Genomic DNA, 7,502 nt, shown 5'->3' on the forward strand with positions numbered 1-7,502 from the left:
GACGGAATTCAAATCCTGAATCTAACATTTAGTGCAGTCTACAAAACCTCTGCCAGAATTTACCTGGCTCAAAGAAGTTCCTTAGATCTGAGACTAAAACTCATGAGTCAGCAGAGAATCTGCAGGAGGTCCAGCAGCTCTGACTGAGGCAGGTGTTAGAGGAGATCCTGAATCCCATCTGCACTTTTCTTTCATCCGTGACTGGACTCAACAATTTCTTATGGGATTCTTTTTTTTTCTTTCTCATTTGAAAACCAACTGCTGGTGAGTGTCAACAAAGAGAAATCTGTAGCCAGGTTCTCACGACTGCAGCAGGTGACAAGTGCAGTGACAAAAGTCAGAGTTTGACTGTTTGCTGTTGGAAATTAAAGTGTGTTGTTTTTTTTCCATTTCTTTTTCCAACGTTTGTGGAAAGACAGAGTGAGAGCCTGTGAGTGTGTGGGAGTGTTTAGACAATATGTCAGGGCGCGACTAATTCACTTACATTTCAATATTTCATTACAAGTCACAAGTAATATTTGTTAATCTCTCTTTAATGCCATTTAAAATCAAAATTTATTGACCTGTATAACAACTAGTGCAAATGGGGCAGTTTCATAAGACAGTTATGCATAATTATGGTACGACAGGAGGAAATGACTGTTTCCTCAACAGCGGAAACTTTCTCATATTGATTTGATTTGAATTTGGCCAACATCGTTAAACTTTGTAGAGAAATAATCTGGTAATTTAAATGAAAATTAATTTACCCAACCACTTCTTCAAAAAACAAAACAAACCTATTTATTCATTTCATTTTACGCTGCAAAGAGAAATCTGATTGCAAACCCAGACAGACGGAGAAGGAAAGGCAAACTGAATACAGAGAGGTGAGTCAACCGAACAACAAATCCCAAGCCTTTTCTTTTTTTTACAGCTGTTACACACATCACACAAACGTGTCCTGAGAGCACATCGCCGTCTCCAGCATCTCTCTCTCTGCAGGACAGCAAGAGTATTTTAATGTGATTCTGTCCTGAGATGAACAGAAGGTGGAATATGTCACTTTGGGACTTGATAGAATTGCAAATGACAGTTGGGAGTAGACAGAAACAGACCCGAGGCCGGGCTCACAGCTTGTTCATGACTTGATCAGTAGAGTTCACCAACTGCACACACAGCACCATATGACATTTTGGGGGCCTTTACTATTGAATACATAGTTTATGTCCTCTGTTCTCATTGAACGAGTCACGCACCAAGCTGTTGGACGATAGCAGATGAACACACACCTGTGGCATCAGGGACACTTCCTGTCTTTCTTTTCTCCGGCCTGTCAGAATACTGAACTGACAATCTCTGAGTTGCTTCTACTGCAGTGTCATACTTTTGAAAGTAGCTGCTTGGTCGAAGAAGGACATTGAATAATACACAATCATTTGATGAATAAAAAAGAATCTTATTAAAACATTTGCATTTTTTTAATGATATGTTGCAATGAGCCAGTTTACAGTCAATTAAGTGGAATGTCACTTTCTGATTAGAGAGTAGTAGCAAGTTATTTCAAGTACGAGTTGTGGTGACAAATGTAATGGCCGTCTGGATTATGTTCAGAGGCAAATTATGTTTGAGTGAAGAAAGCACTACATTTTAATGGACCGCAGTGAGTCACTGAGGTGGTCAGAGTTGGGCGTGCACAGCGCCGGAGTTTGACATCAAACTCAAAGTACAAAGTACATCTCAATGATATGCAGCACTACTGCCGTCCGCCCTTTGAGTAAGGACACAAAGTGGCCATCTCTTTGTAATATCCATTCATCTGTATTTCAATTTAGTTTTTGCAATCTTTTCATTGTGAGAACATGTCCTGTTGCCCATTGAAATTAAATGTCGTAATGGTCTCTGAAACAGGCTGTAATAGATACAATTCACAGTCTTCCTGCCCAGACTCTGTTGGGAAAAATATCCACAGTCCAGAACTTAACCTACAATACGGAGGCAGTACCTCAGTTTACATAAAGGACGTCCCTTCTCTGCCTTTAAAGTGGCAGGTGTGGACAACTCAGTCAGACGTGTAAAAGGAGAGGAAACCGGCATAGAAAACGTATTGTTTTTCACTGAAACTAACCACTTTCTCACTTTATAATAGTCTGTTGCAGTGTATCTTGTATACTTTCATATACTGCTGCTTTACCACCATTCACCATTAGTATAAGAGGAAAAGAGACTGCCCAACAAAGTTCACCGATGTGTGGTGGCAACTCATGTTCAGCAAACGCAGCGCTGCTCTGTCTCATAACCTGACAACTTTATACATTCACGTTTTGAAGCATAGTCTGAATTTGGTTATTAAGGCTCACATCTTACAATAGGCATGAACATAGCAAAGGCATTAGCTTAAGGCAGCAGCTAAAAATACTGCCCTGTGTTTTTGGTTCTTGTCTGAGTTTTGTATTAAGTGTTACAAAGAACAAAATGCTCCGAATCCAATTAATTTAAAGAAGGCTTCAATCTCTGTTAAATTACTGTTATGTATTTATGGCCTGAGCTGAAAAGGAGAAAAAAAAAACTTGCCCCTGTGATGATGAAGGTGACTTAGAAATCATTGGTCTCATTGATAATTTACTATCCAGTCTGAGTAATGTCTGCGGTAAGTCTGCAGTCAACAATGACAAGTTACACACTAAATCTAAATGTGGATGTAGGTCACCAACGTGAGTGAGACTCTCTCCATTACAACAGTCAGTGACATGCTCACCTTGACCAGACACAGACTCAGTGTCTTGCTCAAGGACACTTCGACATGCAGCATGTTTGAACTACTAAACCTGCAATTACTGGATGACCCACTGCACCACCTTACCATGTCGCCTGTATGTGAAGTGAGACCCCAGTGGCATTGTCAGACCCTAACCCTAACACCTCCACATTCCAAGATACAATTGGATTTTATAACATTCAAAAACCATTGTGGAGATTTAAAACAGTTCAAGAGAGCCTGTAGAACCAGTAGGTTGTCATCTCTACCCAGTCAGATGCTATTCTGTTCTAAAATTCAGTCTGACGTAGACTAACAGGAACATAGAGGTCAGTTTCCTGCTCTGCTTAAAAGCCTATTTTGTGATTAACAGTTTATTCGTGGTCTCTCAGAGAATTAGACTCCCCCCTTTTTCTCTACTGACTGTGAAATCATATCATAGAAGGAGAAAAACACTGTCTGGTTCACCGTTGAGTGGAGAAATTTAATCATGAGTATTTTTGGCTTTGGTCAAGGTGAATTTAAGCACCGCCGGCTGGTTGTTTCAGGGAAACAGAAGGTTTTGTAGTTCTACAAAAGACAGCACATAACAATTTTCAAAATACTTTCTGGTAATTGAACAACACGTGAAAAAAAAAAACACTGTAGACCAGATATATAGAAATTCCTGTTCTATCTAGTGTTGTCCAGGCTAGCAGATCTGCTACGTGTATGACACCACTTCGCAGTCCATGATCGGGCTTTTTCGTACAATCTATCCTTCTCATTGCTACTACACTGCTAATTGACTGCAAATAGATTACTTCCATCTCTTGCTCCTGGCATAACTTTTAGTATTTCTGTGCTGCTAGTCAACAACAACCTGAGGATTTCCACTCAGGTCCTGTCCTGACTCCACCCTTCTTTGCCGTGATCTCAGAAAATAAGTAGGTCCTGGGTCCTGGTCTTGGTCCTGGTCCAGAACGTACAGAACTCTGGCCCAAGGGTTTTCATACGCAGTAAGCCCTGGCAGCACATCACCCCGACCCTCTCTCCCCTTCAATGGCTCCCGATCAAGGCCCCACTGAAATATTAACTCATCCTTCTCACCTACAAATCCCTCCATGCCCTAGCCCCACCATATCTAACTGACCTCCTCCACCCCTAAACTCCGCCCTGACAGCTGCGGTCCTCAGACACTGCTCTTCATCCCCCCAAACCAAACTGTTTATTTCTGTGCTGTTTTGTGTGGATTCTTTTCTTGTCTCTTTTCTTTATGTCCCTAATGACACATGTAAAGCGTCCTTGGGTCTCTTGAAAGGCACTTTATACATTTACGACTGTTTCAGGTTTTGATTGATTCATTTCTGGGTTTCTGATGTACTGTGTTACATGGTACTCACCATAGCCTGTTTATAAAGATGGATGACATGACAGCTCCCCAAAAGGTGAAGCCTGAGCGTTTTGATCTTCCGTGTGTGACTAGCTGTGGTATATAGACCATGAATCCCACCTCCTCCACGTTAGTGGACGGGACATGGTCCAAACTAAAAAGTCAAAGTACCTGTCAAATGTTTCTCAAAGATGGTTTCTGTCAGTTCTTCATCATCAACAGAATGATGTATGTCCAAGTGCTCACTTTTGCAGTAAGTCTGGTTTAATTAGTTATTTGATGCTATAAAAAACGGAGTGAAATATCATGATTGACAGCTGAGACTGGGTCGGGATTGGTCGAGCTCATGTATCGGCAGGACCTCAATTGCTAATGAGCAGACTCTGGCTCCAAATTATGTCCCAGTGCAGGATAACCCTAAACTACGAAATAAAGCCTCAAAATGAATGAGGATTGACAGTTAAATCAATCACATACACAAGTGAACGTGATAAATTGTACTTGAGCTTTTTGTTAAATATACACTATAAAATCATATTCAACAGAGATATACAGTACATCATGTTCACCCTAGTTATTTCTCCATCTAGACTGACCTTTTGAACCAGGTTGACAAGTGTGTCTGCGCCCTGTATGAAAATAATTTTTCATCTATAATCTCACTGGATGTATTTCTACCCAGAAGCCTGCAACCTAATAAATTGCCCAGAAAATACAATTCTGCAATGGAAATTCCACAGCACCTTATCACTGCAATTGTGTCGACAGCATTGTGCCAATTGTGTTATGTCAAACAGTTTCTTTCCTGTGTTTGAGATTTTATGAATTTCGAGTGTCCAGTGTAATTTTAAGATTGAGGCCTATGATGAAAGACACTAAAAAAACACTAAAAGCAGACATCCTGATCCTTTGGTTGTTTGATTTTGACACAGAAAGCATTTTAACAACATTGTGATGGATTTGATGTTTCTGAACAACAGCACTCTACTTTTGTTTCACTTTATGAAATGTCTTTGTGTCTTAGTGCGTATACAGAGCTGCTCTGCCATTGTTTTGGCAGACTTTAAACATCCAAGTTCATGTTGTTCCAGTATCAGTACTAAAATCCAGATTCTGTAGTGTGTGCATCAACTAAGATGCTGAGAAGGCAATGGATTTGAACTGTTAATTTTGTTCACACTATAGATTGTTACCTTATAAGCAATGTGAGGCTGTTTATCGGAGTGTGTGTGTGCGTGTGGGGGGGGGGGGGGCTTACCTCAGTTGATTCTTAGCCAAACAAGAAGTCTGATCTGCACAATCAGAGCAGATCAGTGGCCTCCGGCTTGTATAGAGTTCTTGCAGTGCATAATTTTCTAAAACCCTCTGATTGTGTCTTCATGTTTCCTTAATGTACTCATCAGCAGTACCTTCCTTTCTCGTTCATCCTGCTCGGTGGCAGTGCAATTCTCCTCTCTGGCTACTGAACATATCTGCTGAGACAGTTAGAAACTCCATGTTTTTTTTTTTTTTCCAGGAGTACACATCAGTTGTACTGTTCTTTCAATTCTACCAACAAACTCACAACAGCGAGCCCTCGGATAATGCACCAAGTTATTGCCTGAAATTATTTACAGATCAATATGAGCATTTCACCAGAGTCCTCTGTCTGGCCATCTTCTGAATGTATGGTGTGTCTTATTTTCAGTATTTTTGTAGCTTTGGTTGGGTTTACTGACTGCTGAGAAAACTCTAGGTCCCCTCGGCTTGTTGGATGTGTTGCTTTTTTTCCTTCCACCAGCCCCTAAATTACTTCAGCTCTCCATCGTTTCACCCTGAACAGGCATTGCACAATCCAGAGATGTGAGCTGGAAGCAGCTGCTCCCTGTCTCATGTAAGACAATCTAACCAAACGCACCAGACACAATGTGCTTTAAATTGGATTATATCTACATATATACAGCTGCAGAATAGGCAGAGACACCGGCAGTGCCAGGAACAGTTCCGTATTTTAAGATGTAATGTGCGACAATTCTTCATTAAAATGTCTAAAAACGACTAGAACTATGTTATATTTTGTTTACTTGTGCGTTTACATTATCCAAAATGTTTCATTCTAGTGACCTTTTAATTGCGTCATGTCCACTTTACCTGTGGCTTTACCCGTCTCTGCTATAACTTCCGGGGGTAAACGAGGAATGACGAAGGAAAAACCCACTGCTAGCCAGTTAGCCAGGCAACTGTTTTATCTGTCTTCTAGGTCATAAAGAGTTTAGGGGGTTCACAGTAGATATTCTCAGACACTAGGGAGTTTGATTTAACATTTTACTCATGACCCTACTCTTCCCCTTGCCATTTTACAGCCTCTGAATAGTCGTTTAATAGTGAGCGTAAACATAGCCTCCCCATGTGTAACTATACAGCAGGTAGTTATTCTCAACACACAGTCCATATGGCTGCTAATTACAGTTTGTCATTGAGCCGTTCACAGGGTCCACATCAGAGCCAGGACTGGGTACCTGTAGATCTACGAGGCATTGGCCGTGAATAGCGGTAACACTGCCCTCGGTCATAATATCACGATGATGTGAACAATATCTTACAGACCACGGAGCAGCACTGTGGAGCTGAGATCACTGCTGCTGAGAAGTGACAGATGTCCAACTCTTGACCGACACAGATGCCTGTGCTCTGTGAGCCGTCACCACCTCCTTTTAGGAAAAAAAAAGGAGTTTTCTTATGGCATGTCTTAGCTTGCAAATGAACTTGCTTTTCCAAATAAACACATTAAATCATCTCGATCTCCCACCTCGCTCCCTGGTTGCTGTGTGTTATTATCGTGGGAGTGTTCTGAAACTCAACCACCTGTGTGTGTGTGTGTGTGAGGGTCACCATGTTGACCATATGGCCAGCTTATTATGCACTGGCAGAGCATCTTAATGAGAGTCCACAACCTGACAGAGATATTCTTTTGAGCCGACACACACACACACACACACACACACTCTTCTGTAGAAGCACGCACATCAAAAAAAGAGAAGATCAAATTCACATTAAACAACAAACAAAAACTCATGTGCATACTAGTCCACCGCTTCTCACACACACGCACGCACGCACGCACACGCACACACACACACACACACACACACACACACACAAGATTGTGAACAATCATAGACATCGGCTGCAATCAAAGCCCTGCACTGACACCTAGTGGTAACAGTCACACTTGCCAACAAGATCAGTCCTTAGTACTGATTAAAGCTTTATTTAAGGTCAATGATTAATAATTAATTTTCTAAAATTACACGTTACATGGTAGAATGACATTAAGCCCCAAAGACACCGATAAAACCTGTTTACAAAGAGTGAAAATAACAAGTTGAACAAGGCAAATAAGGACCTTTACAT

This window comes from Hippoglossus hippoglossus, chromosome 3 (genome assembly GCF_009819705.1).
Source record: "Hippoglossus hippoglossus isolate fHipHip1 chromosome 3, fHipHip1.pri, whole genome shotgun sequence".
Classification (NCBI taxonomy): domain Eukaryota; kingdom Metazoa; phylum Chordata; class Actinopteri; order Pleuronectiformes; family Pleuronectidae; genus Hippoglossus; species Hippoglossus hippoglossus.